The following is a 25,874-nucleotide window of genomic DNA, read 5'->3' as shown; positions in this document are numbered from 1 at the left end:
CACATCTCTGACTAGACAATCCATAATAGACCCAGATATTTATGATCAGTTATTTTTTATAAAAGTACACAGGCAACCTTTTCAGCAAATGATTCTGGAACAATTGGATGTTTATATGCAAACAAACACAAAATCCTGAACCTTGACCCATCCCTCATACCGTATAGAAAAAACACAATAATCGATCAGAGTCCTAAATATAGAACCTAAAACTGTTAGAAGAAAACACAGAGGAAATCTTTATGACCTAGGATTAGACAAAGATTTCTGAGGATACACAAAAAAGCACAAGCCATGGAGAAAAAAACTCACTTTTGAGAGGCCAAGGCAGATGGATCACTTGAGTCTAGGAGTTTGAGACAAGCCTGGGCACCATAGGAAGACCCCATCTCTACAAAAATTACCAAAATTAGCTGGGCATGGTGGAATGTACCTGTAGTCCCAGCTACTCAGGAGGCTTGAGGTGGCAGGATGGCTTGAGCCCAGGAGGTGGACATTGCATTAAGTGGAGAGTGTCCTGCTGCACTCCAGCCTGGGCAACAGAACAAGACCTTGTCTCAAAAAGGAAATAGCTTTTAAAGTTTAGAAGTGAAGTCTTGGTGAGAAAAATCTCAAATACAATGTTCAAGTTAGTAGTTCAAATGTGTTACTAGTTTAAGATTTTGAAAACAGATTTTAACTCTTACATGTGTTTTTTTTCTCTTTTATATTGTTTTGACTGGCATATTGGAGAAGTTGTAAACTGTAGGGATGCTCTGGCTAAAGAATATCTCATGGAGTGTATTATTCAGGTAGGTGGGAACATTTATTTCATTTTTTTAAAGGACCTTTTTTATCTTTCATTAAATTTAATTGTTTTGAAAACATTTTGAAGGAATAGGAAATAAGCTTTCCTGAATAAAGAACTTTCCTTGCTGGGTGTGGTGACTCACACTTGTAATCCCAGCACTTTGGGAGTTGAAGGTGGGAGGATCTCTTGAGGCCAGGAGTTCAAAACCAGCCTGGGCAACATAGCAAGATGCCATTTCTATAAAAAATTGAAATCATTTTTTAATGCTTCTTTTTTTATGTAATCTTGCTTCTTCTAAAAATAATTTAAAAACAAGATTTTCTGTTTCTGACTTATAACTTGGTCTTTGTATCAATGTGGTTTGTTTTCCTCCAAACTGTAGGAATGAGTCATCTGAGTTTTCTCGGTCTCTGTAGCTTTAGTTTAATTGTAGGTGCACTTTGTTTATTGGAATATTTCTGTCTGAGCTTGTGTTTAGTAGAGAGGTTCAGAAGTAATGTGTATAAGATTATTATTATTAGTTGTATAAGATTACAGTGTTTTTTCCCCACAAATGTGAACTTTACCATATGTGAGTTCAGAATATTATGTGAAATACTTTTACTTGTATTGATCATTTGATTCTCAGGTTTTCCCTGATGAATTTCACCTCCAGACTTAGAATCCTTTTCTTTGGGCCTGTGCTGAGTTACACCAGAATGTAAACGTGAAAAACATAATCATTGCTTTAATTGATACGTAAGACCTTCCGGCACTGGAGGACACATGCTCGGACTTGGGAATAATGAATTTTAAACATTTTTTGAATTATTTGTTTCTGTTACATCTTTATCATACCAATGATCTTAATTTAATTATACTATAAATAATGTAGCTTTGTGAGTATGAGTACTAGGTACATGCCTCGGTTAGACATGAAAGAGGCTTAACTGAAATGTGCAGGAGACATGAAGATAATCAACATATTTATTCTGTGCATTTAATTGACATTTAAAGACATTGTACAGACTTATTGTTTAAATTGTACACATCCAAAGATCATATTGAAGAACAAAATTTTGTTTTTTACCATATCTTGCAGTGGGAACTCATTTGATTTAGAGTAGCCATAAGATACAGATGATTGAAAATGTTCAAGTAATCACTCTATCATCACATTTTCTTAAAGAAAAAATTTTAAGTATCAAATAAGTTTAGTACATCCACTTTAAATTTTATTTTCTTAGATTTTTCTTTTTCAGACAGAGCCTGACTCTGTCACCCAAGCTAGAGTGCAGTGGCGCTATCTGGGCTCACTGTAACCTCCGACTCCAGGGTTCAAGTGATTCTAGTGTCTCAGCCTCCAGAGTAACTGGGATTACAGACATGCACCACCATGCCTGGTAATTTTTGTATTTTTAGCAGAGACGGGGTTTTGCCAGGTTGGCCAGGCTGATCTCAAACTCCTGAGCTCAAATGATCCGCCTGCCTCAGCTTCCCAAAGTGCTGGGATTGCAGACGTGAGCTACCGCGCTTGGTCAATGGGTGACTTTTTTGCAGCTGTGTTGTGTAGTAGTACAGAATGTCTGTCCCACTACTTGTAAGCATTGTCATGAAACCAGAAACCTAAGTGAAGATTTGTCTCTGCAGACACATTTTGTACGTTTTTTAAAAAACTAAGTAATTAGGTTTAAAGTCTGAGAATTTAGATTACAAAATTTTCCAAATTATCAGCTCGATCCTGGGCAGCAAAAATCCCATACTGATTGGGCCCCCTCTTAAAGGAAGCTAGTAACTGGATTTTCCTGTGTTGCCTGTAATGTCACTTACCCATCTCTGTCAGTAGTGATGCTTCTGGGCGTAACAAAATGTGGATGTAGTTGTGACTGTGACAAACAGATAATGATAATGAAGCAGACATTATTTTGAGTAATTTAAGATGTGGGAAATAAAAGTTAATTTTATGAATTTTAGACTTAGTTGTATTTCAAACTTTAAGTAGTAAAAATGCAGTATCTTAAAATAGTCTATGTGCTCTTATTTTTTAAAGATTATTTATTTAAATCATGGTTGTTGAATATATTTGTCACTTTAATGCATTTCTGTCCATATCTACTTAATTATGCTTCAAAGAGTTTGAGAGAATTATCTTGTTGAAAATCTACTTAGTATGGTATGAAATATGAATGCTGATGTAAAAACATTTCATTGGCAAAACTGTTTAGTTAAAAATGAATTGAGGAGGCTGGGTGCAGTGGCTCACATCTGTAATCCCAGCACTTTGGGAGGCCAAGGAGGGAGGCTTGCTGGAGTCCAGTTCAATACTATGCTGGGCAACGTGGCAAAATGCCATCACTACAGAAAACACAAAAATTAGCTGGGCGTGGTGGCACATGCTGTTAGCCCCAGCTACTCAGGATGCTGAGGTGGGAGGATAGCTTGAGTCCAGCGGGTGAAGGTTTCCTTGAGAGGAGAGTGCATGACTGCACTCCAGCCTGGGCGAGAGAGGGAGACTTTGTCTCAAAACATTGAGGGAATGATCGACTTAAAAATCTTTTGGGCTCATACGAAATAAAGAAAAGTAATAAAGAATAAGATGTCATCCATGATCTCACTATCCAAACCCTATATCTTTTAAAATAAAGGGTTTTTGGTTTTTTTTAGATTAGCTTTATTTGCCCACTGTGAAGATAGACCTGGAATCCAAGGGGATATTAAACTTTTTGATGTATTTTCACAGCAGGGGGCTACAGTGATACAGGTTTCTGTAGGTTTCTCCTAAGTTCTCAAAACTTTGAAACTTCTCTGCCTTCCTTTTACGATTGTTTAAAATAAATTGTATGGTTTTCTAAACATTCCGGTCTAGACAAGACATGCCTTCAGAGGATGTTGTATCTTTACGTGTCTCTCTCATTAATCTTGCCATGAAATATTACCCTGATCGTGTGGACTATGTTGATAAAGTTCTAGAAACAACAGTGGAGATATTCAATAAGCTCAACCTTGAACAGTAAGTTACATTTTTGTAAAAATCCTCATGAAGACATTTTTGTCCTAGATTTGCTTTTCTTTCTCAATTGTTTTTTGAACTGCTGGCGTTGGTCTTGTTTTAATCATGCATTAAGATTGTCATGCTTAGCACTACTAGGGGCAGAAAGTAGTGACCAATTACTTGGTTGTGTATATTAATGAAATTGTGGTACCTATGGACCATATGAAGTCTTCAGGGACCAGTGTCTTCAATTTGGATCTCTTTCTGTGTATCAGGGGCATCCAATCTTTTGGCTTCCCTGGGGTGCATTGGTAGAAGCATTTTCTTGGGCCACACGTAAAATACACTAACACTAGCAATAGCTGATGAGCTTTAAAAAAAATCACAAAAAAACTCATAATGTTTTAAGAAAGTTTACAAAATTGTGTTGGGCCACATTCAAAGCCATGCTGGGCTGCATGCGGCCTGTGGGCCGCGGGTTGGACGAGCTTGCTGTATTGAGTATGAAATGAGTTCTTATGAATGAGTTGGTTCTTAAACTGGTAAGGAAACTTTTGTCAGATAGTATTTATTTCCATAATTGGTGTTTTCCTATGAATGAATACATGGTGGAAAATGAGGGGCGTATGTATATTAAAGGTGCAGAATTAAATTTGTTTAAATATCTTTTCTATTTTGAGCTTTGATTTTGATACCTTCAAAGAACCTATCAACAGTACTGTTTCCAACTTGAAACCTCCTCAGCTGTTCTATCCTAGGCCTATGGCGTCCTCTAGTGGCCACTGTGAGCAGCTCTGATCCTGTTACCCTCCCCAGCAGTTCCCTTCCTGTCCCATTCCCCATTGCTCTGGACTTGGGTTAAGCCAGGCCCGCCTCCCCCGCCCATATTCTACAGAATTTTACATCATGTAATCTCCCTCCTTTCTATCTCCTTTCTAGTGGTTTACCTGCATCAAGAAAATTTCTTCTTTTTTCCCCCGCTTTGTATTACCTTTTTTCTCTCAGTCATTTTTGGTTTTATGTGTGTGTGAACTGAAAACAAGTCCAGATACGGAATAAGTGTGAGAGAAAATTAAATGATGTGCCAGGTGTGGTGGTTTGCACCTGTAATCCCAGCTATTCAGGAGACTGGGTTAGGAGAATCACTTGAGCCCAGGAGTTTGTGAACAGCTTGGGCAACATAGCAAGACCCCATCTCTAATAAAACATAAAATTAAAAATTAAAAAATTTTAAATTAAAAAAACTAAGTGATGTATTTATGTCTTTCCACCCAAGTGAATTTTAAAGTAAAAATAGAGAAAATAATTAGAAATAACTACCTCTAATGAGGTTGTAATAAATGTCCCAACATGCCTCAATATCTACAGAATGATTTTACTAACCACTACCTAAAAGTCAGTCAGCCTGCTTTTCCTTAATCACCAACATCTGATGCAGAAGAAATAGTTTATATATTTTTCTATTGTGTCGAATTGCTGGTTTTGCATGGATTTTCTTCCTACTTGTTTTCATCGTGAATATACAATACTTGTTGGCTGCCCCCTGGGAACCAAACTACCAGTTAAAATACTTCCCTTAGAAATGTCATCGAAGTCTAGACAGTCATCTTAACTCCAGCTATACCATCTGTTCATGAGTTGGAAACTGTATCTAGTTTTGTATCAACAGAAAAATAATAGATGAACATATATTTGTGATTAGATAAGCATTTTTATCCTCTTGAAAGGAGGTTGTTATACTCTGCTGGTGGTATGATTCACTTGACCCATTTCCTTTAATGTGTAATGAAAAATTTCAAATTCTTATGGAACAAGTGCTATTTGTGCATAGAGAAAGTTAATTTTATTCATTAAGACTTCTGTTTTTCTTTTTGTAGTGTTGCTACCAGCAGTGCAGTTTCAAAGGAACTCACCAGACTTTTGAAAATGCCAGTTGACACTTACAATAATATTTTAACAGTCTTGAAATTAAAACATTTTCATCCACTCTTTGAGTACTTTGACTATGAGTCCAGAAAGAGCATGAGTTGTTATGTGCTTAGTAACGTTCTGGATTATAATACAGAAATTGTCTCTCAAGACCAGGTAAGAGAATACCTACATGCTATTTTAGGGCAACAGTGTTACAATTTTAGACTATGGACCTAGATACCTGAGATGGGAGGGGAGGGTAATTCAATACTAAAGAAAATTTACAAGTAACTTATTCATTATATAAATTAGAAAATGGGAGATGTATAAAGAATCATAAAACATTTATAATTCCACCAGATAGAGAATAACCACTGTTAATTAACATTTTGTGCATATCTGTCCAGACTTTTGTCTGTATATGTGTGTATGACATACATGTGTATCGACTTTCTATCCAAAAAAGGAATATCTTGTTGATATTGTATTGTAATTTTATAAGTGGTAACATTTTTGACAGTGGCTTTATATGCCAATGGTTTCCCATCAGTGGGTTTCTTGTGCCTCGCATGTTACAGGGGGATTCCATCATGAATTGGGTATCCACGTTGATTCAAGATCAGCCAGATCAGCTTGTAGAGGACCCTGATCCAGGAGACTTTGCTGATGAGCAGAGCCTTGTGGGCTGCTTCATTCATCTGCGGTGCTCTGATGACCCTGACCAGCAGGACTTGGTATGAGTTTACTCTTACTATAACCCTGTATCAGCTCCTCGTGAAATCACATGTTGAAGTGCTTAAAATGGTTTAATTCACCTTCTGGTCTTAAATGGTTTTGAAGGAATTGCGACTGAATTAAAGATTCACTTGAACCAGGAGAACGGAGGTTGCAGTGAGCTGAGATTGTGCCACTGCACTCCAGCCTGGGCAACAGAGCGAGACTCCATCTCAAAACATAATAACAATAAAATGAAAAATAAAAAGAAAAGATTCATGGCATCCATGAGCTTTTACTTTATATATAAACACATAATTGTTTGTAAACTTCTGGAGCATGTGAATAACAATTCAGTTGCTCCAATTTCTTTTGAAGACTGAGAATTACAAAAACTCTGTCTTCTTTTACCTGAGTGCCCATAATTATTCCATGTTCATTTTTTTCTGAACTGTGTATTGCTTATAATAAACTTTATAAGAAATACAATTCTCATATTTAATTTTACTTTTCCAAATTTGCGAGTATAAGTTATATTTGTCATATTGAGTTTTTGTTTTTTGATGAAAGATTTAAAAATTCATTTTACCTTTTTCTTAACTTTTTTTTCTGATAAAGAACAATCACATGAGATTCTCTCTTTATTATTAGTCCACAGGAAATCTTCATGAAATGGATAAAACATGTTGTCTGAGTAGGGGTATCAGTGACCGATACTAGGTAATTTATTTTAGTGAAGGGTTAGCATGGTTGGCTGCTTAATTATTGTTTGGGCAAAGTAGTTTAACCATTCTTGGATGCATAAGGCTGTTAGGCTGCTATGATGAAAAAGACATTTGCTTGAGGACGTCCTGTCTCATCTCATTCTGTTGACTTCCTTCATTGTAATTGACACTCCTGTACTTCTTCATAATCAGTGTGAAATAAGAGGCTGACTGCTATTGGTAGTGTGATGGTCTTTGTCTTGGCTTAGTGACAAACATTCCAGGACTGTGGTGTTGTGCACTGTGAGCTATGTGATCTGTACAGAGTGACTGTCTGAGTATGTTAACTGATTCCCTTATGTTTCTGTGTGAGACTGTGTGTGTGTGTGTGTTTACATTTTCTATTGCATACCAAATGTAGTAGTTAGAAAGTATGCCTTTTGGTTGGGCGTGGTGGCTCACGCCTGTAATCCCAACACTTTGGGAAGCTGAGGTGGGTGGATTACCTGAGATCAGGAGTTTGAGACCAGCATGGCCAACATGGTGAAACCCCATCTCTACTAAAAATGCAAAAAGTTTGCCGGGCATGGTGGTGGGTGCCTGTAATCCCAGCTGCTTGGGAGACTGAGGCAGGAGAATCACTTGAACCTGGGAGGTGGAGGTTACAGTGAGTGGCTATCACACCATTGCACTCCAGCCTGGGCAACAAGAGTGAAACTGTCTCAAAAAAAAAAAAAAAAAAAAAGAAAGAAAGAAAGTATGCCTTCTGCATGTGGCTGATTGGTTATTCCCATGTATAGAGATCTTTAATGATAGGGTCATTAGCTCTGACTACCCGTAGGGGAAATGTATTCTCTTATTCATCTACCATATCATTGAATTTCACAAAACCTGAATGTCATTGTGTCACACATATTAAAAATATTTTATGAACTCTCTGTTTTCCTTGTAATTTTTCTGAATTGGCTATACATTGTGCCATTTCAGAAAAAAATCCAACAAAAACACAGAATTCATAGAATATTTCACAAGTGGCTCTTTCAAAGTATATTAGCATTTTCCTTGATTTAAACGATCTTATTATTTTTTGAATGAGGAGATGTGTTGTACCAGTAATATGCATATAGTTGTTTTGTATCATAGTAATATTTAATATTACTGAGCACATGCCTTGTGCTAAGTAGTGGTGAGACTTCACATGCATCGTTTGATCTTCCCAACAACACTAGGAGTTTACAGAAACTTGTGGCTAAGAGAAGGTAAATAATTTGCCCAAGGCCACACATGTAGTATTAGCATCTACTTTTAAATGTGAGTCTGTGAGTCTATCTTCACAGCTTTCTTTTCGTTTCATTTCTTTTTTGTTGAGATGGAATCTTGCTCTGTCACCCAGGCTGGAGTGCAGTGGCATGATCCCAGTTTACTGCAACCTCCGTCTCCTGGGTTCAAGCAATTCTACTGCCTCAGCTTCCTGAGTAGCTGAGATTACAGGTGTGTGCCACCACGCACAGCTAAGTTTTGTATTTTCAGTAGAGACAGGGTGTCCCTATGTTGGCCAGGCTGGTCTCAAACTCCAGACCTCAACTGATCTGTCCACTTTTGGCCTCCCAAAGTGCTGGGATTACAGACGTGAGTCACCACACCTGGGCCAGAGCCTACATTCTTTATCAATGCAGCATACTTTGCACATGTGTGTATGAAAATATATATATATATTTTTATTATTTATTTTTTATTATTATTATACTTTAAGTTCTAGGGTACATGTGCATAACATGCAGGTTTGTTACATATGTATACTTGTGCCATGTTACTGTGCTGCACCCATCAACTCATCAGCACCCATCGACTCGTCATTTACATCAGGTATAACTCCCAATGCAATCCCTCCCCCCTCCCCCCTCCCCATGATAGGCCCCGGTGTGTGATGTTCCCCTTCCCGAGTCCAAGTGATCTCATTGTTCAGTTCCCACTTATGAGTGAGAACATGCGGTGTTTGCTTTTCTGTTCTTGTGATAGTTTGCTAATATGACCCAGCCATCCCATTACTGGGGATATACCCAAAGGATTATAAATTATGCTGCTATAAAGACACATGCACACGTATGTTTATTGCGGCACTATTCACAATAGCAAAGACTTGGAATCAACCCAAATGTCCATCAGTGACAGACTGGATTAAGAAAATGTGGCACATATACACCATGGAATACTATGCAGCCATAAAAAAGGATGAGTTTGTGTCCTTTGTAGGGATATGGATGCAGCTGGAAACCATCATTCTTAGCAAACTATCACATGAAAATATATTTAAACATATCTTTGCTTCTAACTTGCTACCTTGGGCAGGTTATACAACCTCTTTGAAACTCACGCTTCCCCATTTGTGAAATGGGATTGTATCTGTCTCTGGGTTGTTGTGACAACTTGAGGAGATAAGATATATGTAAATTGCCTACCATAAAGTATGGTACATTGTATATGTTCACAAAATGTTAGCAATGATGATTGGAGCCCACATTTATTTCACAAATGATTAATCATAGTTTGGAAATTTTTTTTTCTTTAATGCTTTTGGGTCAGATTTTGAATACAGCACGAAAACATTTTGGAGCTGCTGGCAATCAGCGGATTCATTTCACACTGCCACCTTTGGTATTTGCAGCTTACCAGCAAGCTTTCTGATACAAAGAGAATTCTAAAGTGGTGAGTTTACTTTAAGTATTTAAGTACTTTTTTCCTTTTTTAATCACTCTGAGTGTGTGTGTGTTTTATATTATAAAAAATTTCAAACATACAAAAGTAGACAATGATATAATAAAATCCCACTTTCAGTAACTCTATTTGTTACTTATCCTGTGCTAAGTGTTCCTAACAGTGATGTTGGGGGATCACATACTAACTGAGGGATCACATCAAAAGCACTTAGAAATGCAAGACTAAGCAGTGTGAATTTATGCTGAAACTCTTTCCTAAGTTCTAATTCAGGTTAGCTTTAAAATCTAAGGAGAGGGCCTAGCATTGCAGTCATTTCTCTCTAAAAGCATATAATTGAATAATATCCTGAGTTGAATAAAAAGTGGGCAACTTTTTATGAGCTTTCTTCTTCCTCAAACCAGAAGCATGGCTTGAGTCTTCATGGTGTAGTTTTGAAGAAAATACATCAAGCTTATGTACCTGAAAGTTGAAAGTCAGGTTTATGATAACGAACAATCTCAGTAACTTACTTTTGTTTGTTTGTTTGTTTGTTTTGAGATAGGGTCTCATTCTGTCACCCAGGCTGGAGTGCAGTGGCTCACTCTTGGCTCACTACAACCTCTACCTCCTGCATTCAAGCAATTCTCGTGTGTCAGCCTCCTAAGTAGCTGGGTTTACAGGTGTGCACCACCACGCTCAGCTAATTTTTGTAGTTTTAGTAGAGAGAGTGTCTTGCCACGTTGACCAGCTGGTCTCGAACTCGTGGCCTCAAGTGATCCTCCTGCCTCAGCCTCCCAAAGTGCTAGGATTGTAGGTGTGAGCCCCCATACCAGGCCTCAGTGGGGACTTAATTTTCTCATAACAGAGAAAAAAGATGTATTCCGTAGACCTACCAGCATGAAACAGCAGCTTTTGGCCAATTTTTATTAGGCCAGCTTATCATTCACTCTTTACCAGCATTTATGGATAGGAATCTGTGAATATAACAATAAAAATAGCAACCAGCCTATGTTACAGAGCCATAGGAATTCCAACAGTACGACAATATGGTACTGGCATAAAAACAGACACATAGACCAATGGAACAGAATAGAGTCTAGAAATAAACCCAAACATATGCAATAAACTAATCTTTGATAAGGACACCAAGAATACACAATGAGGAGAAGGATGGTCTCTTCAATAAATAGTATTGGGAAGGTTGGATATCCACATGCAAAAGAATGGACTTGGACTCTCATCTTATACCATATATAATAATGAACTCAAAATGGATTAAAGACCTGAAACCATAAAGCTCCTAGAAGAAAACACAGGGAAAAACCTCCGTGTCATTGGTCAATGATTTTTTGGATATGAAACCAAAAACCTAGGCAACAAAAGCAAAAATAAACAAGTGAGACACTATTAAAATAAAAAGCTTCTGAACAACAAAGGAAATAATCAGCAGAGTGAAGAGACAGCCAAAGGGATGGGGAAGAATATTTGCAAACTGTACATCTGAAAAGTGATCAGTATCCAAAATATGTATGGAAGGCAACTCAATAGCAAGAAAATGAATAACTTGGTTTAAAAATGAGCAAAGGATCTGAATAGACATTATTCCAAAGAAGACATACAGGTGGCCAACTGGTACATGAACAGAGGTTCAACGTCATTTATCAGGAAAATGCAAATCAAAACCACTGTGAGACATTACCTCACATCTGTCAGAATAACTGTTACCAAAAGGACAGAAAATCAAGTGTTGGCAAGGATGTAGAGAAATGGGAACCCTGTGTATTATTGAGAATATAAATTAGTATAGCCATTATGGAAAACGGTATGGAGGTTCCTCAAAAAACTGAAACTAGAACTACCATGTGACCCTGCAGTCCCACATCTGGTTATGTATTCAAAGGAAAGGAAATCAGTATCTCAAAGAGATACCTGCACTCCCATGTTCACTGCAGCATTATTCACAATGGCTGAGATATGGAAACAACCTTAGTGTCCATCAATAGATGAATAAAGACATTGTGTTGTGTAAATGTGTGTGTGTACATATATAGGTGTATATATATGTATGTATCTACACACATATTCTCTACATAGTAGAATAATATTCAGCTACAGAAATGGAGAAAATCTTGCCATTTATGATAACAGGGATTAATCTGGAAGAAATTATTCTAAGTGAAATAAGCCAAACACAGAAAGGCAAATACCACATGACTTCATTTATATGCAGAATTGTTTTTTAAGTTGAATTCATCCAGCCTGGGTAACAGAGCAAGACCCAATCTCTATCAAAAGAAAAGGCCAGGTGTGGTGGCTCATGCCTGAAATCCCAGCACTTTGGGAGGTCGAGACGGGCGGATCACGAGGTCAGGAGATCGAGACTCCTGATTAGCCATCCTGGCTAACATGGTGAAACCCCGTCTCTACTAAAAATACAAAAATTAGCCGGGCGTGGTGGTGGGTGCCTGTAGTCCCAGCTACATGGGAGGCTGAGGCAGGAGAATGGCGTGAACCCGGGAGGCAGAGGTTGCAGTGAGTGGAGATCACGCCACTGCACACCAGCCTGGGCAACAGACTCCGTCTCAAAAAAAAAAAAAAAAAAAAAAAAGTAAATTGAAGTCAATGCAGAAAATTTGGGAAAATTACATATATCTGGAAATCGAACAACACACTAAATAGCCATCGTGTCAAAATAATTGGATAATATTTTCAGATAAATAATAAAGCAACATATCAAAACATATGAGACACAGCAAAAACCTGCTCAGATATATTTATAGCAGTAAACACCTATATTAAAAATGAACCACCATAACTTACAACCAATCAACTAATATTTGGCACAAACATGCAAAGGCAAATTAACTACACATCAAACCTGGAGGAAAAATATCAGTTGGAAAATACAAGAGTCATGTAGAATAGGAAGACTGGAAAATAAAATCCCTGGGGATAAGGGCTCTGAAAACTGTCCACATATTTCTGAGAATCCAGAAGCCCATATGCCTGCTCAGGACTAGGCATGGGTAAGGTCAGTGTTCAGAAAAGCTCTAAGAAGACGTTATCAGTCATGATTGCTTTACCCTCTAATATGGTTTGGCTCTGTGACCCAACTCAAATCTCATCTCGAATTACAATCCCCACATGTTGAGGGAAAGATGTGATTGGATTATGGGTGCAGTTTCCCCCATGCTGTTCTCAGGACAGTGAGCTCACGAGATCTGCTGGTTTTATAAATGGTAGCTTTTTCTGTTCTCTCACTCCTGCCACCTTGTGAAGAAGGTACTTGCTTCTCCTCCACTTTCTGCCATGATTGTAAATTTCCTGAGGCCACTGCAGTCATACAGAACCGTGACTCAATTAAACCTATTTCTTTTATGAATTACCCAGTCTCAGGCACTCCTTTATGGCAGTGTAAGAACAAAGTAATACTCAAACTCAGCACAAATAGGAAAAAAAAAAAGGTGAAGATGTTATCTTCCTGGTTTGTAAGCTGAGCTGCAATAATTAAAATGTTTTGGGTGAGCAAGCATTTGAGAAAATCTCTGTCAAATTACTAGCTCATAAAGATAATGAAACAGAGACTTTTATTCCATACACAACAAAGAATATTTACAAAAATACCTTTGAAAACTCATTAAACAAATATAAATAATCATGAAAAACAAAAATCCAAAGGATTAAAAATAATATGATTTCAAAGTTATTATATTATAATATCAAAATGTACAGTTTTCAAAAACAGCAAAAGGCAGGCAAAAAAATCACTCATTAACATGATAACAAATTAATAGAAACAGTCCTAGAGATACCCTAGACATTGAAAGAGATTTAAAAGTCTTTAAATCAATGGACTTAAATATGCTGAAAAAGAGAGTAAACCATAAAAAAGAAAAAAAATTGGGAAAATGATGTGTCATCAAATAGAAAGTATCAATAGAGACAGCAATTATAAAATAAACAAAAACATCTGAAGTCAAAAGTTAAAATCACTGAAAGAAAAAAATTTACCAGAAAGCCTCTACAGCAGATATGAGTAGAAAAAAGAAAGAAAAAAAGGATTAGCAAGGTTTTAAGTCTGCTCAATTTTAATTATTTAGACCTACTAGGCAAAAGAGAATTAAGAAAAATTAGAAGGCCCTAAGATACTAATGAGAAATCATTACATTGCCTTCACAAGGATTATAGAAAATCCAAAAAGAAGAGGGGGAGTGTAAAAGAATCAGAAGAAAAAAATTAAAGGAATAATGGCAGATAAATTTCTAAACATGATAAAACTCATGAATCTACACATTCAAAAATAGAACTGAGCTCAAAATTGTATACGCTCAAAGACTTCCACAAAAGACACATTACAAACTTTCAAAACCTACAGACAAAAATAATCTTTAAAACAGTAATAAAGACCCATCATATACAAAGTTTCATAGTAAAATTAAGAACTAATTTCTTGCTAGAAACCATAAAGTTATGAGACAGCAGGATGACATATTTAAAGTGATAAAAGAAAAAAAAAGTCAACAAAGAACTCTATTTTCCACAAACTATTCTTCAAAGATAAATGAGATATCAAGACATTTTTATATTTTTTAAAAAACTATACAGAGTTTCTTACTAATAGGTCCACTCTGCAATGCATGATAAAGGCTATCTTTTTGGCTGAAATAAAAGGACACACTATAAAATAACTTAATGCCATATTAAGAGAACAAGTAACACCAGTAAAAGTAAATATATGCAAAAATAAAAATGCCACTATGAAAACATTTTCATTTCATAACTTGTTTCATCTTTAAAAATTTTTAAATATATGATTCAGTAGACTAATGCACAGAATTAGTTATAAAACTATGTTAATTTCAGGCAATGCATAATTATATAAGCTGGAAGCACATATAGTTGGAGAAACAAGTCTGTGTGGAATGAACTGTTGTAATAAAACCAGATTTCAAGTGGTATTCATTTATTATACATGGTCATACATTCATAAGATTAGTTATAATCCTTAATCACGAAAACAATAACTTTAAAAAGTCAAAAGGGAATTGAAAAGGGAATAAAAACTGTAGACTTGAAAAATATCAATAGAATAAAAATGTCAGTAATAAATAGACTAAATTTGAAAAGGAAATGACAGAAAAATAAGTAGCAAAATGGTAGAATTCCATCTTTTGTAAATACTTTAAATAGAAATAAACTGTACAATTACAATGCAAACATTGACAGAATGGTTTAAAAAACATAAATATAATTCAACTTTGTTATCTACAAGAGACTCTCATTAGACTTCTCTGTAGGTTGTAAGTAAAAGAATTCCTAAAGATACTTTATACAAATAGTAACTAAAAGAGCTAGGGTGACTATACTTCAGCAAAATAAATATTAAGACAAAAGTGTTACAAGTGACAAATGAGGACATTATATTTTGAAGAAATGTAAACCTATGAATAAGACATAACAATTATAAATATATATACACCTAAAAAAGATCCCAACATATGAAACAAAAAAGACAGTTAATGACGGAAGTAGCAAGTTATACAGATTTGTTGACCTAAATATACCAAATACACCTAGCAGTCAAATACAAGAACTCTATTTTACATTTCTTCAAAAAGAAATTAATGTGGTTTTCAGATTTTGTAAACTGTTTTTCAGAAAATAATTTAGCAATCTTATCCTATGGAATTCTTATTTTTAAAAGCCATTATTTTAAACTTTGCATAATATCACATTCAATATTTCTAGTATGTTTATCATTATAAAAGCCACAAAAGAATAAACTATTTCCACTTTCGACAATAGACCATCATGAATCTACTCTCTGTCTCTATTCATGTGCATTTTATGAATATTCTTTTTTAAAAACTATATTCTTGTAGTAAAATTAACATTTTCTCTCTATGCAGTGGTACATTCTGCCATATTTCAATCTGGTTTCTTTCACTTACCATAATGTATTTGAGATCCCTGATTATTCTTCATGTGCTTATGTATTGGGAAACATATTTAGGATTTAAAAAACAGAAGATATCTATGTTGCTTCATATTTCTGCCTCTTTTTTCCTAAGAAATGTCAAGTCAACTACTAGCAAAAATATGAATTAAGCATTAAGAATTATACAGTTGGCTGGGCATGGTGGCTCATGCTGAGAAGCCGAGATGAGTGTATCACCTGAGGCCAAGAGTTTGAGAACAGCCTTGCCAACATCATAAAATTCTGTTTTTACTAAAAATAAAAAAATTAGCTGGCATGGTAGTGTGTGCCTGTAATCCCAGCTACTCATAAGGCTGACAGACGAGAATCTTTCAAACCCAGGAGGTACAGGTTGCAATGAGTCAAGATCATACTATTACACTCCAGCCTAGGTGAGAGAGTAAAACTGTCTCAAAAGAAGAGAACAGAAACAAACAAACAAACAAGCAAAAACCAGTTAAAAGAAATAAGATCTAGGGTTTGGTAACACAATAGAGTCAACAGTTAACAATAATTCATTATATGTTACAAAATGGCTAAAAGAGAAAATTTCAAAAAAATATTTGAGCTGATGAATATCCCAATTACTAACTTTATAACAGATTGTATGCTCTTATCAAAATATTACATGTACCCTGAATATATGTACAATTGTTATGTATCCATAAGAATTAAAAATAGGTCAGGCCCAGTGGCTTACACTTCTAATCCCAGCACTTTGGGAGGCTGAGGCAGGCGGATCACAAGGTTAGCAGTTCGAGACCAGCCTGGCCAACATCATGAAACCCTATCTCTACTAAAATACAAAAATTAGCCAGGCGAGGTCATGGGTGCCTGTAATTCCAACTACTTGGGAGGCTGAGGCAGGAGAATTGCTTGAAACTGGAAGGCGGAGGTTGCAGTGAGCCAGCATCACGTCACTGCACTCCAGCCTCGGCAAGAAAGCAAAACTCTGTCTCAAAAAATAAATAAATCAAATAAAAATATTCAAAAATAAATTATTCTCAAATAAGATAGGAATTTTAATTTTTGAAAAGATCAAAAAAACTTTGAAAAACATACAGAAAAAGGTAGTTAATGTTGAATTACTTATAAAATTGAACTTTTAAAAACTTTGAAAAACATACAGAAAAAGGTAGTTAATGTTGAATTACTTATAAAATTGAACTTTAGGGAGTCTAATAAAAATGTGGTTTGAATTAACTTTTGCTTTGTAAAATTCTTCATTTTAATTCATGTTCCAGTGCACAGAAAAATGACAGCTGCTCTCCATGAGAATCAGAGTTCAGTGTTGTTCTGAAGCACTTTATCTTCTCTTTCTGAGTCTCACTTTCATTTCTGGTCATAATCAAGAAGTGTGATTAGCTAATGGCTGCCTGCTCTAAGAGATATGCAGTGTCCATCATCTCTTGGGCTGCAGGTAGAGATGTATTCACATCTCTTGTGATCCCTGCAAGATAACACCAGACCCAGCAGATCCAAAATGACCATAACACTGCACTTTTTAAAAACCAAGCCCTGAGATTTTAATCCACAAATATTCACCATTGCTTTCTGGTACATGGTAGATGTGAGTAGCCTCTTCGAAAATCAGACAACCCTGTTTGCTGACAATGAAGCAGGGTAAAACAGCACAGATCCAGGGACCCCGCACATAGCTTCAAATGGGAGGCTCATCAGACTAACAATGAATCTTTCAGCAGAAATCCTATTTGCCAAGAGATTAGATGCCAATATTCAACATTCTTTAAAAAAATTCTAGCCAAAATTTCATATCCGACCAAATTAAGCTTCAAAAGTAGAAAAGAGATAAGAAGATCCTTTTAAGATAAGCAGATGCTGAGGAAACCTGTTACCACCAGGTTGGCCTTATAAGAACTGCTAACGAAAGCACTAAATAGGAAAAAAGAAAGACCATTACCAGCCACTACAAAAACACATTGAAATACACAAACCACTGACACTATAAAGCAACCGCAAAACAAAATCACTAGTTTTATACGATAAAGAAGTCTGCAAAATAACTGGCTATGATCATAATGATAGATTCAAATCTACACTTATCAAAACTAAGCTTAAATGTAAATGGGCTAAATGCCCCAAAGAAAACAAAGTGGCAAGCTACATAAAGGATCAAGACCCACTGGTGTATTGCCTTCCAGACTTATGTCACACAGGCTGAAAACACAGGAATGCAGAAAAACCTACCAAGCATATAAAAAGACAGGAAAAAGCAAGGGTTGCAAAGTTTGTTTCAGACAAACCAGACTTTAAATCAACAAAGATTATGAAAATATAAAAAGGGGATTACAGAACGGTAAAGGGCTAACTATGCTACATATATACACACCCAACACAAAGGCACCCGGATTTATAACGCAAGTTCTTAGAGGCTTTCAAGAGACACAGACTCGGCCGGGTGCGGTGGCTTGTGACTATAATCCCAGCAGTTTGGGAGGCCAAGGCGGGTGGATCATGAGGTCAAAAGATCAAAACCATTCTGGCCAAAATGGTGAAACTCAATCTCTACCAAAAATACAAAAATTAACTGGGCCTGGTTGCGAATGCCTCTAGTCCCAGCTACTAGGGAGGCTGAGGCAGGGTTGAGGAGCGACTGAAGCCTTTGCCACAATCTTCACATTTGTAAGGTCACTCCCCAGTATGAATTCTCTTATGTCTGGTAAAGTCTGAGAATCTTCTAAAGCCTCTGCTGCATTCTTCATATTTGTAGGGTTTCTCTCCAGTATGAATTCTCTTATGTCTGGTAAGGTCTGAGAAGCTTCTAAAGCCTCTGCCACACTCTTCACATTTGTAGGGTTTCTTTCCAGTATGAATTCTCTTATGTCCGCTAAGGTCTGAGAAGCTTCTAAAGACTTTGCCACATTCTTCACATTTGTAGGGTTTCTCTCCAGTATGAATTCTCCTATGTCTGGTAAGGTCTGAGAAGCGTCTAAAGCCTCTGGCACATTCTTCGCATTTGTAGGGTTTCTCTCCAGTATGAATTCTCTTATGTCTAATAAGTTCTGAAAACCAAACACAGGCTTGGCCACATCTTTCACACTTTTTAAAGTTTCTCTCCAGTATGGATTCTCTAATGTTTAGTAAGGTCTGAGAAGCATTTAAAGGCTCTGCAATATTTTTCACATTTGTAGGGGTTCCCTCTAGTATGAGTTCTCTTATTTAAAATGAGGCCTGAGAACCACATAGTCTTTGCCACATTTTTCTCATTTCTAGGGTTTCTTTCTGCTATTAATTTTCTTATCTTCATTGAGAATTGAGCACCACTCAAAAGCTTTGTCACATTTATTGCCTTGGCATGTTTTGCAATGGGTTGTTGGTAAACATCGATGAAGGCAATTATAACTACTCTTCTGCCCCTTGCAATTAATCACACCTTGCCAGTCTTTCTTTAAGTATAAATTATCAAGGTCACAGCCTTCATATTTTCTCACTATTACCTTTTTATGTGAATCTTCTATGTCCTGCTTTGGCAATATCTCTGCAGTGAAAAAAAAAGAACCAGCTGAAAAAAATATAACAAATCATATCACTTATTAGACTAAGGTGAATATACTTTACAAATATGAAATTATACAAAACACATTAAAACGGTGACACTGGGTCACTTCCAAAATGGCCAAATAGGAACAGCTCCAGTCTGCAGGTTCCAGTGAGATCGATGCATAAGACGGGTGATTTCTGCATTTCCTACTGAGGTATCTGCTTCCTCTCATTAGCACTGGTTGGACAGTTGGTGCAGCCCACGGCAGGTGAGCTGAAGCAGGGCATGGCCTCGTCTCACCTAGGAGGCACAAGGGGTCGGGGGATTTCACTTTCCTAGTCAAGGAAAGCTATGACAGAGTGTACATGGAGAAGTGGTACACTCCTGACCAAATACTGTGCTTTTGCCACAGTCTTAGCAACCAGTAGACCAGGAGATAACCCCAGGGCCTGGCTTGGCGGATCCCATGCCCACAGAGCCTTCCTCACTGCTAGCACAGCAATCTAAGATTGACCTGCGATGCTGCAGCTTGATTGGGGCAGGGGTGTCCACCATTGCTGAGGCCTGAGTAACTCACAGTGTAAACAAAGAGGCCGGGAAGCACGAACTGGGCAGAGGCCACCGCCACACAGCAAGACCTACTGCCTCTCTAGATTTCACCTCTGGGGGAAGAACATAGTAGAACAAAGGCAGTAGACAGTTTCTGTAGATTTAAACGTCCCTGTCTAACAGTTCTGAAGACAGCAGTGGTTCTCTTAGCACGGTGTTCAAACTCCAACAATGGACAGACTGCCTTCTCAAGCGGATCCCTGACCCCGTGTAGCCTGACTGGGAAACACCTCCCAGTCGGGGCCGACAGACACCTCAAACAGGTGGGTGCCCCTCTGGGATGAAGCTTCCAGAGGAAGGATCAGGCAGCAATATATGCTGTTCTGCAGCCTCTGCTGGTGATACCCAGTCAAACACGGTCTGGAGTGGACCTCCAGCAAACTCCAACAGACCTGCAGTTGAAGGGTCTGACCGTTAGAAGGAAAACTAACAAACACAAAGCAATAGCATCAACAGCAACAAAAGAACACCGACACCAAAACCCCATCTCTAGGTCACCAACATCAAAGACCATAGATAAAACCATAAAGATGGGGAGAAAGCAGAGCACAAAAGCTGAAAATTCCAAAAAACAGAGTGCCTCTTCTTCCCCAAAGAATTGCAGCTCCTTGTCAGCAAGGGAACAAAAATGGACAGAGAATGAGTTTGACAAGTTGACAGAAGTAGCCTTCAGAAGGTTGGTAATAACAAACTTCTCCAAGCTAAAGGATCATGTTGTAACCCACCATAAGGAAGCTAAAAACCTTGAAAAAAAGGTTAGACGAGTGGCTAACTAGAATATACAGTGTAGAGAAGACCTTAAATAACCTGATGGAGCTGAAAGCCACAGAATGAGAATTTTGTGACACACGCACAAACTTCAATAGCTGATTTGATTAAGTGAAAGAAAGCATATCAGTGACAGCAGATCAAATTAATGAAATAAAGTGAAAAGACAAGATTAGAGAAAAAAGGGTGAAAAGAAAAAAACAAAGTCTCCAATACACATGGCACTATGTGAAAAGACAAAATCTATGTTTCACTGGGGTACCAAAAAGTGACAGGGAGAATGGGACCAAGTTAGAAAACACTCTTCAGGATATTATCCAGGAGAACTTCCCTAACTTAGCAAGGCAGGCCAACATTCAAATTCAGGAAATACAGAGACCACCACAAAGATACACCTCAAGAAGAGCAACCTCAAGACACATAATTGTCAGATTCACCAAGTTTGAAACGAAAAAAATGTTACAGGCAGCCAGCGGGAAAGGTCAGGTTACCCACAAAGGGAAGCCCATCAGACTAAAAGGAGATCTCACAGCAAAAGCCCTACAAGCCAGAAAAGAGTGGGGGCCAATATTCAGCATTCGTAAAGAAAAGCATTTTCAAACCAGAATCTCATATCCAGTCAAACTAAGCTTCATAAGTGAAGGAGAAATACAATTCTCTACACAGAAGCAAATGCTGAGAGATTTTTGTCACCATAAGGCCTGCCTTACAAGAGCTCCTGAAAGAAGCACTAAGCATGGAAAGGAACAATTGGTACCGGCCGCTGCAAAAATATGCCAAACGGTAAAGACCATCAACACTATGAAGAAACTGCACCAATTAACAGGCAAAATGACCAGCTAACATCATAATTACAGGATCAAATTCAAACATAACAATATTAACCTTAAATGTAACTGGGCTAAGTGCCCCAATTAAAAGACACAGACTGGCAAATTGGAAAAAGCGTCAAGACCCATCGGTGTGCTGTATTCAGGAGACCCATCTCACATGCAAAGACACACAAAGGCTCAAAATAAAGGGATGGAGGAAGATCTACCAAGCAAACGGAAAGCAAAAAAAGCAGGGGTTGCAATCCTACTCTCTGATAAAACAGACTTTTAAACCAACAAATATCAAAAGACACAAAGAAAGCCACTACATAATGGTAAAGGGATCAAGTCAACAAGAAGACTATCCTAAATATATATGCACCCAATACAGGAGCACCCTGTATTCCTTCATAAAGCAAGCCCTCAGAGACCTACAAAGAGACTTAGACTCCCACACAATAAATAAAGGAGATTTTAACACCCCACTGTTGATATTAGACAGATCAACAAGACAGAAAGTTCACAAGGATATCCAGGACTTGAACTTAGCTCTGGACCAAGCAGAACTAATAGACATCTACAGAACTCTACACCCCAAATCAACAGTATATACATTCTTCTCATCACCACATCGCATTTATTCTAAAACTGACCACATAATTGGTATTAAAACAATCCTCAGCAAACATAAAAGAAGAGAAATCACAACAAACTGTCTCTCAGACCACAGCGCAATCAAATTAGAATTCAAGATTAATAAACTCACTCAAAACTGCACAACTACATGGAAACAGAACAACCTGCTCCTGAATGACTACTGGGTACATAACGAAAAGGAGGAAGAAACAAAGATGTTCTTTCAAACCAATGAGAACAAAGACACAACGTATGAGAATCTCAGGGCCATATTTAAGCAGTGTGTAGAGAGAAATTTATAGCACTGAATGCCCACAGGTGAAAGCAGGAAAGATCTAAAACTGACATTCTAACATCACAATTAAAAGAACTCGAGAAGCAAGAGCAAACACACTCAAAAGCTAGCAGAAGGCAAGAAATAACTAAGATCAGAGCAGAACTGAAGGAGACAGAGACACAAAAAACCCTTCAAAAAAAAAAATCAATGAATCCAGGAGCTGGTTTTTTGAAAAGATCAACAAAATAGATACACTGCTAGCAAGACTAATAAAGAAGAAAATAGAGAAGAATCAAATAGACACAATAAAAAATGATAAAGGGGATATCACCGCTGATCCCACAGAAATACAAACTACCATCAGAAAATACTATAAAAACTTCTATGCAAATAAATTAGAAAATCTAGAAGAAACTGATAAATTTCTAGACACATACACCCTGCCAAGACTAAACCAGGAAGAAGTTGAATGTCTGAATAGACCAATAACAGGTTCTGAAATTGAGGCAATAATTAACAGCCTACCAACCCAAAAAAGTCCAGGGTCAGATGGATTCACAGCCTAATTCTACCAGAGGTACAAAGAGGAGCTGGTACCATTCCTTCTGAAACTATTTCCAGTCAACAGAAAAAGAGGGAATCCTCCCTATCTCATTTTATGAGGCTAGTACCATTGTGATACCAAACCCTGGTAAAGACACAACAAAAAAATAGAATTTTAGGCCAATATCCCTGAAGAACAGCTATGCAAAAATCCTCAATAAAATACTGGCAAACCAAATCCAGCAGCATATCAAAAAGTTTATCCACCACTATCAAGTCGGCTTCATCCCTGGAATGCAAGGCTGGTTTAACATACACAAATCAATAAACGTAATCCATCACATTAACAGAACTAATGACAAAAACCACATGATTATCTCAACAGATGCAGAAAAGGCCTTCGACAAAATTCAACACCCCTTCATGCTAAAAACTCTCAATAAACTAGGTATTGATGAAACGTATCTCAAAATAATAAGAGATATTTATGACAAACCCACAGCCAATATCATACCAAATGGGCAAAAACTGAAAGCATTCCCTTTGAAAACTGGCACAAGGGAAGGATGCCTTCTGTCACCACTCCTATTCAACATAGTGTTGGAAGTTCTGGCTAGGACAATCATGCAAGAGAAATAAATAAAGGGTATTCAATTAGGAAAAGAGGAAGTCAAGTTATCTCTGTTTGCAGATGACATGAGTGTATATTTAGAAAACACCATTGTCTCTGCCAAAAATCTCCTTAAGCTGATAACCAACTTCAGCAAAGTCTCAGGATACAAAATCAACATGCAAAAATCACCAGCATTCTTATACACAAATAAAAAACAAACAGAGAGCCAAATCATGAGTGAACTCCCATTCACAATTAATACAAGAAGAATGAAATACCTTGGAACCCAACTTGCAAGGGATGTGAAGGACCTCTTCAAGGAGAACTACAAACCACTGCTCAATGAAATAAAAGAGAACACAAATAAATGGAAGAACATTCCATGCTCATGGATAAGAAGAATCAATATCATGAAAATGGTCCTATTGCCCAAGGTAATTTATGGATTCAATGCTATCCCCATCAAACTACCATTGACTTTCTTCACAGAATTGGAAAAAACTATTTTAAAGTTCCTATGGAACCAAAAAGGAGCCCGCATAGCCAAGACAATCCTAAGCAAAAAGAACAAAACTGGAGGCATCACAACTACCTGACTTCAAATTATACTACAAGGGTACAGTAACCAAAACAGCATGGGCCTGGTAACAAAACACATATATATGGACCAATGAAACAGAACAGAGGCCTCAGAAATAACACCACACATCTACAACCATCTGATCTTTGACAAACCTGACAAAAAACAAGCAATGGGGAAAGCATTCCCTATTTAAAAAATGGTGCTGGGAAAACAGGCTAGCCATATGTAGAAAGCTGAAACTGGATCCCTTCCTTACACCAGATACAAAAATTAACTCAAGATGGGTTAAAGACTTAAATGTAAGACCACCGTAAAATCCCTAAAAGAAAACTTAGGCAATACCATTCAGGACATAGGCATGGTCAAAGACTTCATGACTAAAATGCCAAAAGCAATGGCAACAAAAGCCAAAATAGACAAATGGTATCTAATTAAACTAAAGAGCTTCTGCATGGCAAATGAAACTATCATCAGCATGAACAGGCAACCTAAAGAATGGGAGAAAATCTTTGCAATCTACCCATCTGACAAAGAACTAATATCCAGAATCTACAAAGAACTTAAACAAATTTACAAGAAAAAAAAACAACCCCATCAAAAAGTGGGCAAAGGATATGAACAGACACTTCTCAAAAGAAGACATTTATGCAGCCAACAGACATATGAAAATATGCTCATCATCACCGGTCATCAGAGAAATGCAAATCAAATCCACAATGAGATACCATTTCACACCACTTAGAATGTGGTGATCATTAAAAAGTCAGGAAACAACAGATGCTGGAGAGAATGTGGAGAAATAGGAACACCTTTATGCTGTTGGTGGGAGTGTAAATTAGTTCAACCACTGTGGAAGACAGTGTGGGGATTCTTCAAGGATCTAGAACTAGAAATATGGTTTGACCCAGCAATCCCATTACTGGGTATACACCCAAAAGATTATACATCATGCTACTATAAAGACACATGCACACGTATGTTTATTGTGGTACTATTCACAATAGCAAAGACTTGGAACCAACACAAATGTCCATCAATGATAGACTGGATTAAGAAAATGTGGCACATATACACCATGGAATACTATGCAGCCATAAAAAAGGATGAGCTCATGTCCTTTGCAGGGATATGGATGAAGCTGGAAACCATCATTCTAAGAAAACTATCACAAGGACAGAAAACCTAACACCGCATGTTCTCACTCATAGGTGGGAGCTGAACAATAAGAACACGTGGACTCAGGGCGGGGAACATCATACACTGGGGCCTGTTGGTGGGTGGGAGGCTGGGCAAGGGATAGCTTTAGCTATCCCAATATAGTTATTGCAAATGATGAGTTGATGGGTACAGCAAACCAACACGGCACATCGGGAACAAAGAGGATGGATGTAACAAATCTGCATGTTGTGCACATGTACCCTAGAACTTAAAGTATATCTATATTAAAAACGGTGACACAATATAATACCACAGTCTCTGATTTCTTTATAGACATATAAACTTAACAGAAATATACCAAATAAAATGCTTTTTTGAGACATATAAAAAGCAGTTAAGCGTTTGCAGCACCACAAGTCACCAAAATGCCATGAACTACAAAGAAGTGGAAGAAAAGTATATTTACCCACCACAGCCATTCTTTGTCACCAATACAACACAGTGCCTTTAAATATAAAGTCCCAACTCCTGGCTTCTCCTTCCAAAAATAAATAAAATAGTGCCACATATGTCCATGCTCCTGGCTTTTTGAGGCCTTGCCAAAGACTA

The 25,874-nt window shown here is 37.3% G+C and overlaps 1 long non-coding RNA gene across 3 annotated transcripts in view; it reads right to left on the bottom strand.

Moving 5' to 3' along the window:
• The window catches only part of LOC126944273 (uncharacterized), a 44,438-nt gene that overhangs the window by 7,628 nt on the left and 10,936 nt on the right, over positions 1-25,874 (bottom strand). For 2 of the 3 annotated variants that reach the window (XR_007721993.1, XR_007721992.1), the window contains one exon: positions 19,223-19,263. The exons of the other annotated variant lie outside the window; for it this stretch is intronic. This is a non-coding gene — a long non-coding RNA (uncharacterized LOC126944273). The remainder of the gene's footprint in view (positions 1-19,222; positions 19,264-25,874) is intronic. 3 annotated transcript variants of the gene reach the window in all.

This window comes from Macaca thibetana, chromosome 20 (assembly GCF_024542745.1).
Source record: "Macaca thibetana thibetana isolate TM-01 chromosome 20, ASM2454274v1, whole genome shotgun sequence".
Lineage (NCBI taxonomy): Eukaryota > Metazoa > Chordata > Mammalia > Primates > Cercopithecidae > Macaca > Macaca thibetana.
This window is presented reverse-complemented; position numbering and strand designations above follow the sequence as displayed.